At 46.1% G+C, this 11,627-nt stretch overlaps 1 long non-coding RNA gene across 1 annotated transcript; it reads left to right on the top strand.

The window, feature by feature from the left end:
• The first annotated feature begins 1,266 nt into the window (after positions 1 to 1,266).
• LOC120996100 lies at positions 1,267 to 4,841 on the top strand. The gene is made up of 2 exons (XR_005777725.1): positions 1,267 to 1,299; positions 4,045 to 4,841. It is a non-coding gene; the product is annotated as an uncharacterized LOC120996100 (long non-coding RNA).
• Positions 4,842 to 11,627: the final 6,786 nt, after the last annotated feature.

The following is an 11,627-nucleotide window of genomic DNA, read 5'->3' on the forward strand; positions in this document are numbered from 1 at the left end:
TTCCTTTGTGAAGGCCTCTTCATGGTGTTGCCCATGTGGGTTGCCCACGTGGTCTCCAGCTATCATTGCATCCAAGACAAAAGCGGAACTCATTCTTGCTGTGCATCATGAAAGCCTTTCAGAAGAGTGCATGAGGTCAGCACACCAGTAGCCCAATGTCGTACAGATACCTTCGGATGGTTTGTGCAGACACTTTTTGCCGCCCTAGGCTTAGGATGTCATGTCCAATTTCACTTGCAGTGCAGAATGGATCACTACGCGCCATTCTTCTCACCAGACGATCCGTCCGTGTAGAGGTTCTTCTTGGTGCACCTCTTACTATCATTCCAGCTTGTCGTTGTTCTCCCAACCACCGGGACACGCAACGTTTAACAGCGCTGACATCTCAGCCTAGGTGTGTAGCGATCTTCCGGAGTGAAACCAAATATACCAAGGTCTTTCAGTTCAAGGATGCTGTCTCTCTCACTTTGTGACAAGTGGTGATAACTGGTACATTGATGAACAGGAGGCATCGCACAATCATCACACACGATTTGATCTGATGTTTGAGGTTTCATATGGCTAAAAAGCTGATTTTAATCTGGCATTTATGCCCCTCCCACATGGCAGAGATTGGAGCTAGGTGCTTGAAAATTGAATCATCTGCAGATCTTAGCGATACTTTACTTCTTTTATTTGCAATGTTGTGGGGAGTATTTCCCCTACAGCATACGGAGACTGGGTAACCATTGCAATGGCTCTCTACTCTCACTCATAGATGTGGATCCCGGGGGAGACCCCCTCAATGACGACATCTACATGACCTATCAGGGTACACAGAAAGGTGAAAAACATCCAAAGTATAATCTCCTATATATGCAGTCATTGCCTATATCTACAGCAGTGGTCTATACTACTATTGGTCATGAGTTCTTTAGGATTTATGAGAATGAATGTTCAGTTATACTATGTGGTGCTTTAAGGGACAGATAGTGTGACTTCAGCTTCACTGTTTGCAGCTTGTTTGGACAGACTCTTAATCTGGTGTATATCTGCAGGGACAAGAAAAAAAATTTAGGTTTTGCAACACTTCTAATTTCAACTTTTTGTCTTTTTTAGGTGGCAAATTCCGCTGTGGAAGAAAAAAGCAACTTGGGTAGGTGAAAAGTTCCAACCATAATTTATTTTTATATTGCTGTTCACATACATCGCCAGCAGGTGGCAGCCTTTTACCATAATATTCTCCTTTACTCTCTGCAGAGCCATGACTGGTAATTTGTGATTTTAAGTACCTGATATGAAGTTCACTTTCCAGAGAAGGTAAAAAAAAAAAAAAAAGCTGAGGCCTCGAAGTGTAAATGTATGAAGAACAATTCCTTTCTTATTCCAGATATCCGTGTTTAGCCACTTTTCAAACTTGGCAATCCTTTTCCCAAAGTTGTGCTACCCTTAAGTGTGCGCCCCGTGGCCGTGCTGCCGGCCGCAATGCACGAATACCCACCGTGGGGCAGCCCCAGCGGATCGCGGACCCATTCACTTTAAGGGATCGTTCACACTTGTGAAGCCTGTGCTGTGGACCGCAATGCAAGAGCACAGTCCGCGGGGCAGGCGCATGGGGATCGCAGACCCATTCACTTAAATGGGTCCGCGATCCTTCCGTTCCGCAAAAAGATAGAACTTGCTCTATCTTTTTGCAGTGCGGAAGCACGGAACGGAACCCCAGAAAGCACTCCGTAGCACTTCCGTAGTGTTCCGTTCCGTTCTTCCTTTACGCACCGCTCCGCATCTCCGGATTTGTGGACCCATTAAATGAATGGGTCCGCATCCGTGATGCGGAATGGCCACAATACGGCAACCGGCATCACACGTTCATGGCCTGGGCCCGCGATGCGGCCGTTCCGCAAAAAGATAGGACATGTTCTATCTTTTTGCGGAACAAAAGTACGGGACGTAACCCCACGGAAGCACTCCGTAGTGCTTCCGTAGGGTTCCGTTCCGTGCTTCCGTTCCGCGTCTCCGGATTTGCAGACCCATTGAAGTGAACGGGTCCGCATCAGTGGTGCGGAATGCACATGTAACGGTGCCCGTGTATTGCGGATCCGCAATTGCGGTCTGCAATACGGCCACGTAGCGCACACATTCGTGTGAAAGAGGCCTAAAGAGGTATTCCTATCATACAAATAGCTGACGTATCACCAGGATATTACTTTATGATGACCTCCTGGATCTTCTCTAATTCTGAGAATGAAAAGATGCATTACTGCGTCCCCTGTGATTACTGCGTCCCCCTCACTGGTTTTTCCCTGCACAGCGTCACTCCCTAATACCCAGCTGGTCAATATACTGCAGCCGGACGCATTAATCTGAATGTGGCCCTGCTGCAGTTCTCCTGCATAGTGGGTGGCCAGGGTGCCAAACTCAGAGAAGACGACGCATCACTAAATCAGCACTGCATCTCCTTCATTTTGAAGATTTGTGGGGTCCCAGAGGTCAGACCCCAACCCAGATTGGAATATCCCTTTAAACCTGCCTAGTAAGGGTACTTTTGTTTTCCGGTATTGAGTTCCGTCCTAGGGGCTCAATATCGGGGAAAAAACTGATCAGTTTTATCCTAATGCATTCTGAATAAAGAGCAATCCGTTCAGGATGCATCAGTTCAGTCCCTCTTACGTTTTTTGGCCGGATAAAATACTGCGGCATGCTGCAGTTTTCTCTCCGGCCAAAAATCCCGAACACTTGCTGGAATGCCGCATCCGACATTAATTTGAAATGCATTAATGCCAAGTGTTCCGGCAAAACGGATCCGGTTTTGCGGACTGCGCATGCGCAGTTCCGTCGCCAGAAAGTACCCTAACATGGCAATATAGAAGTGGGGAGTGTATAACTGCATAACTAGAAGTATATGCCGATCAGGATTCTGGAAGACGGGTGTGTCCCCCTTTGTATTTGCCACTTTAGTGAGCATATTGGTTAACACCCAGCTTTCCTAGAAGCAGATACAAAGAGGATGGAGAGAAATGTTGACAGAGCATGCAGTAGTATACCTACAGTATATTGCTGGTTAGCTTAATACTCATTAAAGGGATTGTCCAGGTTTTAAAAAACATGGCTGCCTTCTTCCTACAACAGCACCACCCCTGTCCATGGGTTGTGTCTGGTATTGCAGCTCGGCTCCATTGGAGTCCATGGTTGCAGAAATGCAATACCGGACACGACCTGTGGTCAGGTAAGCAAAATTATTTTGGTTATCCATTTTTGGGGGGGGTTTCTGTCCCACACCCTGTAAGAGGCGTGCCCCCTGCCCTATTGATTTCACCAGGAAGTGCTGTCCACGTAGACATTGTTTTGTGGTCTTTCAAAGAAAGCAGCAATGTTTTTCTAATCCTGGACAACCCCTATAAGTCATGATGAGCAGCGGAGGCAGACCACAGCAAAGTGCAAGGATATTTTTACCATTTCCATTGAGTTTAATGGTAACTGTATATATTCCTAGGCATTGAGTTCCCTCTAGTGGTGGCTGCAGGCAGATAGTTTTTTAATACATTGTGTGAGGATTTAGAGCTGTAGCTGTGTATGTCCCCTGTTATAAATTGACGGCACACCACTAGGATATCCCATCACTTTGTGATTGGTGGCGGGCCAACCTCTGGGGTCCCTGGGGATCTGGAGAAAGAAGGGTCCGCAGTGCAAGTGTAGCACTGCGCCCCCTTCACTGTGAATAGGACCAGCTTACAGGGAAAATTACAAGGGGACCCTCAATCAGTGCCCTGGCCCCTTCATTTTTAGGTCCCAGAGATTGGACCCACCACGATCAAAGTGATGACATATTCTAGCTATATGCAATTACTATATAAGATGGCAATAACCTATTGGTACCGGCCATGGGATCCGCATATGGCTTACCGCTAATTGTCAGGCTGCACCATTGGAAACAATGGCAAGTGCAAATGCAGCACAGCAATTGGCGGTTAACTGTATGCGGATCCCGCGGCCGGGCCGTACCATGCGCGGGTGGTTAAACAATATGGCTTAAATCTGAACGCTATCTATTGTTATCTCTCATAGGGGGCAGATCTGGAACAAATTAATATCAACCACCTCTTTACAAGGACAGACTTCTAGATTTGTCGTGACTCCGTCCATTTTGGTGACAGAATAGGAGACATTGAAATGGAAGAAGACTCCTCCTGTTCCATCCACAACTAAATATTAATAAGATTTCCGTATTCATCTTGATGTGTATATGAGGGGATAGGGTTAGAAAAACATGGCGGCTTTCATTCAGAAACTGCCCCTTTCTTGACTATGGGCATGTCAGGTATTACAGCCCAGCACTCATGCCCTTATGAGCTGCTATACCACACACATGGACAAAGGGGGCACTACTTCTAGAAGAAAGCTGCCATGTTTAATCTCATACAACCCCTTGCGATTCACTTTCGTATAAATGTACGATTGTATCACTGAAGAGTCTCTCTCCCTAAAAGTAAAGTCACAGGGGAAGATATAAGGGTCTGCAACCTCCAGCACCTTCTGAAACGACCACCCCAGTAGTCACCCAGCTTTCCCAGAAACAGAAATAGCTGAAGAAACTATAAAAGGCCCATATTGTGTACTTCATCTGGTTATGGCGTTAACCCGGGCAGTATTATCCTAGCATGAAATGCTTCCTTCAACATGGCAGCCACCAGCCATCCATATGTATGAGAGAGCCCAGCCTCGTAATGTAAATTATACACCATGTACGTTACTGGACACGACGCGGCCTTCTTCCTCCCAGTACTGAAAACCGATTCCTCACAGAATTATTCTTCATTTATGTGTGTGTTATTGTGTTATTAAAGATGAATCCATTGCCGGCTTTTGGGATGCTGAATTTTGGGTGTAACCCCGCATGAACTCCGTCGAATGCCTTCTGTATGCTTATTTTTATCATTTATCTATTACATGTAATATATACTGACAGCTTTTATATAATACCACCATATTCTGCACCACTGTACACACACACCTCGCCCAATTTCTCTCCATAAACGCCCAATCGTGCTTAGTCTCCCTTGTGCCTCCATTCAGTAATACTGCCCTTTTGTACCCCACACACTTTGGCAGTGCCCTCTTTGTCTGACCCACTGTGAAAGTGCCTCTACACCAGTAGTTATGCCCCCTTAGCACCACCTCACTATAAGAATACTCCCTTAGTGCTCCCCCTATAGTAAGAATGCCCCTTAGTGCTCCCCCTATAGCAAGAATACTCCCTTAGTGCTCTCCCTATAGTAAGAATACTCCCTTAGTGCTCCCCCTATAGTAAGAATGCCCCTTAGTGCTCCCCCTATAGCAAGAATACTCCCTTAGTGCTCCCCTATAGTAAGAATACTCCCTTAGTGCTCCCCCTATAGTAAGAATACTCCCTTAGTGCTCCCCCTATAGTAAGAATACTCCCTTAGTGCTCCCCCATAGTAAGAATACTCCCTTAGTGCTCCCCCTATAGTAAGAATACTCCCTTAGTGCTCCCCCTATAGTAAGAATACTCCCTTAGTGCTCCCCCTATAGTAAGAATACTCCCTTAGTGCTCCCCCTATAGTAAGAATACTACCTTAGTGCTCCCGCTATAGTAAGAATACTCCCTTAGTGCTCCCCCTATAGTAAGAATACTCCCTTAGTGCTCCCCCTATAGTAAGAATACTGCCTTAGTGCTCTCCCTATAGTAATAATACTCCCTTAGTGCTCCCCCTATAGTAAGAATACTCCCTTAGTGCTCCCCTATAGTAAGAATACTCCCTTAGTGCTCCCCCTATAGTAAGAATACTCCCTTAGTGCTCCCCCTATAGTAAGAATACTCCCTTAGTGCTCCCCCTATAGTAAGAATACTCCCTTAGTGCTCCCCCTATAGTAAGAATACTCCCTTAGTGCTCCCGCTATAGTAAGAATACTCCCTTAGTGCTCCCCCTATAGTAAGAATACTCCCTTAGTGCTCCCCCTATAGTAAGAATACTCCCTTAGTGCTCCCCCTATAGTAAGAATACTCCCTTAGTGCTCCCGCTATAGTAAGAATACTCCCTTAGTGCTCCCCCTATAGTAAGAATACTCCCTTAGTGCTCCCGCTATAGTAAGAATACTCCCTTAGTGCTCCCCTATAGTAAGAATACTCCCTTAGTGCTCCCCCTATAGTAAGAATACTCCCTTAGTGCTCCCCCTATAGTAAGAATACTCCCTTAGTGCTCCCCCTATAGTAAGAATGCATTATAGGGGTTGGATAATCCCTTTAAGGTTGGTAACAGATTTCACTACAGTGAAGTACACTGTGTGATCACCTGGAGGGGGAGGGCCAAATCCACCCCTCCCCCCTCAAGTGACAACCCCTTTAAGGGGGTTAGCTTAGGATCCAACCAACCCAGTCCTCGAATCATGTGCCCAAATGAAATAAAAACCAGTCACCTGTCCACAATACCGCCGTTCCAGTGCCGTGGCCCATATTCTGGGCACTTTAGCTTCCAATCCCTGACCTCAGTGGTCGCATGTGCTAGAACAGGGATCAGCAACCTTCGGCACTCCAGCTGCTGTGAAACTACAACTCTCAGCATGTAAACATGCTCTTCTAACTCCTATAGAAGTGAATGAAGCACTTTGGGAGTTGTAGTTTCCGAACAGCTGGTGTTCCCCCCTACTCTAACATAATAAAGGGGGGGGGGGGGGAGAGCAATGGAAGTTGTGAATTCGCGGTTGGAGATCTCTGGTTTGGATTCGGGACAAAGAGCAGTAGAAGGCCTGGAAAAACATTGATCCATGAGCTAAAAAAAAATTCTATACATAAACTATAAAGCCCAAATGCCCAAAAAGCGTATGATGGGAGCTTTATCACCCCCGACATGGCTTTACCTCACTAATAACATTCCTCTCAAAGTAGCTTTAATGTTTTTCAATCTCAGAAAAAAAAGGACGGATTTAGCCGACAATCCTAATAGACTCTTTTGCTGCCTTTTATTTAAATATTACATGGATTTTGGCAATGTAAGACCGGGCCAGTCAGAGCTCATTATGACGTGCGCAGGATATATACTGCAAATCGCTCAGAGCTGGGTTTAACATTTGGTGAAGGCAGCGGTATCAGCAATGAATGCAAGGTTCACTGAACCCTACATGAAATAAATCAGCTCTACGTGTTTACAGGGAACGCTCGGCAGATCGTGGAGAAAACATGGCCGTCCATCAGCGTAGGTCAGAGCAGATATTCCACACGTGAAGAAGGAAGCACCCAGTTGTGCAGAACCTTCTAGCACTCTCATCGCAGCCTCCATGGTCCCAGAATGTGAGAAGACTGGGCTCCAAAAATATGGCCGGTGAGGGTACTTTCACACTAGCGTTTTTGTTTTCCGGTATTGAGTTCCGTCACAGGGGCTCAATACCGGAAAAAAACTGATCAGTTTTATCCTAATGCATTCTGAATGGAGAGCAATCCGTTCAGGGTGCATCAGTTCAGTCCCTCTTACGTTTTTTTGGACGGAGAAAATACCGCGGCATGCTGCAGTTTTCTCTCCGGCCAAAAATACTGATCACTTGCCGGAATGCCAGATCCGGCATTAATTTGCATTCAAGTGTATTAGTGCCGGCATTAAGTGTTCCGGCAAAACGGATCCGGCATGCGCAGACCTTTAAAAATGCAAAAAAAAATTAATACCAGATCCGTTTTTCCGGATGACACCCCGGAGAGACGGATCCGGTATTGCAATGCATTTGTGAGACGGATCCGCATCCAGATCTGTCTCACAAATGCATCCGTTTGCGTCCGGATTGCCGGAATCCTCTGCCGCAAAGTGTGAAAGTACCCTTAAATAGTGAAAAGAACAAATACTGAAAGTATAAAGTTGGGAGGCAATTGAAAGTCAGTCTGAAAGACAGTGGGCAAGAAGGCATTGTAGAAGATGCCACCAAGATGTGAAAGACCAGGAAGCATTGAGAGGACAAAGGAGGCATCTGTTACAATAAATACATCTCAATGCATGATATAATCCATTAAAAAATACAACTCAATCCCACAAAAAAAAATAAAAAATACTTCTCATATCGACAAAAAAATAAAAAAGATACATATACAACACAGTAAAGTTATTTCCATCTGAGATTTGCCTCCGACTGTCTTAACGGGGTTGGCCCATCTGAAACATTCATGGCATATCGCTAGGAGAATGGGATCCTAAAAGTCAAGGAAAGTGTAGCGACCTGAAGAGGAGGCGAGGATGGGAGGAGTGGTAGTGGCTATGATGGTGGTAAGTAGTACTCTCAGTTCCCAAAGGCCGTCTTCTCTCTGGAGCTCCCCGAGTTGTACACAGTGAATGGAGGGCACACCCTTTCTTCCCTCGGGTCATACCCTAACTTTCTGGGGCGCCTGTCTGGTGGTAGTTGGGGTGCCCTTGATGGTGAATGGTTGGTAGGATGCAAGGCCGTAGTCCAGATGCGAGAGCTGGTGGATGATGGGGGCAATAACAGGACCATTTAATTAGAGTACATAAAGTCTCTCTTTACCGAGTAGATAAGTACACATTGCAGCAATTGGCACGGTACTGAAGTATATCACAGGGTTTAATGCAGCAAGCCCCTAGGAAAGCCGGAGCAGAGGATGGAAGTAGTAGTGGCCCTGATGATGTGTAGATGGTGTACTCCCTCAGACAGTCGCGGTCTGGGCTCAGTGCAGTGAAGGAGGGGCACCGTATATCCCCTCGGGGCTCTCCCTGTAGGTAGGGCCCCTGTCTGATGGTAGTTTTTGGGGGTGTCCTTGATGTGAATTGTCTGTGTGGGTGCAAATCAGGGCTTGGAAATGATGCAATGACCAGAATGTGGTGCTAGGAGAGTCAGTAACCAGGACAGATTGAACTTAACAAAAGTCTCTTACTGTGCATCAAATAGGAGTTGTAGTACTTATATGACATCAATGTCCCAAATGGAAATACCCCTTTCATTTCATGTGGCATCAGGGTTGTCTGGGTCCCTGGTCTTTACGGCCCCTTCAGAATGATAAACTAAAGATGGCCTTCGGGGCTTGTGCCTAGGCATCCTTGCTTATTAGACTGTCCTGACTTCTACTGCTCATGCCCTGTTCTATGCCATTAGAGAACAGGGCAAGCGTTTTTGTTTGCTACACGTGAAGAATTGGAAAAATGTACCCTTGATCCAATATGGTGCTTTCAAGATGGCAGCCATGTTCCGGACACAGCCTAAAAGATAGGCTCCCTCACCCATTACTTGCTGGGGTATTAGGATATTTCATTTTCCCTTTTGTTGCTGAAATAAAAGGGCGTCCTGCGACTTTTGACTCACCCTGTATATATAGGGAGAGACTTAGAGGGGACCATCATACTGCCTATTTCTTATACAGAGAGTTCTGGAGAACTACTGCCATCCAAGTGGGCCTGGTCATTGCCTCCACCATCCGCCAGCCCTCCACCACTATCCAATATCAAGGACAGCCCAAACACCACCAGGCAGGAGGCCCAAAATGACTAGGGTGTGCCCTGAGGGGAAGAAGGGTTGCGCCCCTCCATCCACTGCATGTGCAGCCTGGGGAGCATTGCAATAGGATTAGCCACCAAGAGGACTACAACCACCCTGACTACCACCACTCCCACCACACTTCTTCTGCAGGCCAGCGAGCTGGAATAGCAGTGCTGTGGAGACTATACAATACGTGACCCAATGACGTGAGCACAACAGAGATCATAGAACGAGGACATTTGTGGAGAATTAATGAGATTTTGGGGGAAGTGGATTGATTGGAGAAAAAAAGGTTTATCCTGGAATACCCCTTTAAGTGTAAAGTAGCCTTCCATGACTCTGGAGGACTTGCCTTTTATTTGTTTTTGTATTAGCGTTAATAGAAATATGGCATCTTGCAGCTTAATTAATTACTCCCCGTGGTGACAAAAAGAAAAGTATTCTAAGGCTCACCGGAACAAAAGACAAAATATATGCATGTTTATACACACAGCGACCCGAACATGAACAATTACCTTCTCCCAGCAACAGATTACCACCCACAGTGCCTGTCCTTACCGTCTTCCGAACTCCAAAATACAAGTTGTACCAAGAGATTCATTTTTCTTGCTCAAAGAAGGTAAAAATATCATGCGAGGAAATAAAGGAACATGCAGTGACCCAGTTGTTCACTGCTAAAGAGTTAATGCCATACTGTAAAATGGCTCACTGCTAAAACAGTTCATACTGTGGTTCATTGTCAAAGTTGCTAGAAACACTGAAGACTGTGAATGGGTTTACTTTGAAGTTATTGGACATGTATGCCAACTATGCACTGTGTAATCCAAAAAGGCTGTACATGGGAAGGAAGTAGTTAACTGGCAGTTCTAAGTGATAGTCGATAGGTGGTGGGCTGGCCCCACTTCCCCTAGCTAGAGATTTCCTTGCAAGTAAGCCAGGAGAGAGGAAGTGTATGCTGGTACCGATGTGTAATCCAGTCTAGCTGAATCTTCAGAGTCTTCTGGGTGAACAAGCCAAAGTGAGGAAGTAGCATTGATCCACAGAGATACCATCCCTGTGAGATTTACAGCTACCATAAAAGCAACTGTGCTAAGAGCAAACCTTTGAGGGAGAACAAAACAATTTTTTTTATAGAAAGTTGAAGACAATTACAAAGGGACAGTGCATGGATAAGTCAGTAAAGGTAGCGCATGTTTATGGCTATAGACTTTACTGCACGTGGTATGGGTTATTTTGCTTCCGACACCCACCACACTACTTGGATGGACAGGCCTTTCTTTGTAGGACTGCGCCCCGCCATTGTGCACTGCAGAAATATAGAAACTTGCATGTCTAACGTCAACTGGGAAGATTCCATAGTTCATATAGAAGGAAGTTTAGAGGGATTATTATACTGCTTCCTCCTATACACAGCCTTTTGGGAAACGTCTGCCTTGTGATATACTTGAAAACTAAGCCTACTCCCTGTATTGGCACTCCATCAACCTTCATCTTCTGTAAAGAGACTGTTTTTTTTTGCTATCACCCACCCAGCCTGGTCATTGCCTCCTTGCATGCACCGGGCATCATCCTCTCCGCCAGTCCTCCTGCCCTGCGACCCATTACTCATTCTCCAGCCCAGCCAAGGGCACCCAACCACCACCAGACAGAACTGCCCAAGGGGAATAAAAGGGTGCCCCCCTTCACTTACTGCACTCATGGCCCAATGGGACCTGCTCCTCAACACTTGGGTCCGGTTCTGTGGGTCCACCACAGTCTTCACTGTGCTTCAGCCACTGCATGTAAACTTCTGACACAAACAGGGTTATGTGTGTCGCTGCAGTCAATACATGGTTGCATCGGTGATGTGTCCCCAAGCTGCACATGACCCAGTAGTGATGTGCACCCTGGACAATCACTACTGAGGCCTATCATTGATATGATCCTTGAAAGGTCCCACTGGGGGGGGGGGGGGGGGGGGAATAGTTTAAAATACATTAACGCTTTAAGGGGGTTATTTCAGTCAGAAGCAGAAGCAACTATCATCTGTTCCCTGGGTCAATGGGTGTCTGAAAGCTAACGCATGAGCCCTAACTCTCCATTCAAAGTCCTTTGCCCTGATGTAAATGGCCAAGCACAAATCTCAACTATTATCATGTGAGCCATAGGCTTTGAATGGAGAG

Source organism: Bufo bufo, chromosome 1 (assembly GCF_905171765.1).
Source record: "Bufo bufo chromosome 1, aBufBuf1.1, whole genome shotgun sequence".
NCBI lineage: Eukaryota > Metazoa > Chordata > Amphibia > Anura > Bufonidae > Bufo > Bufo bufo.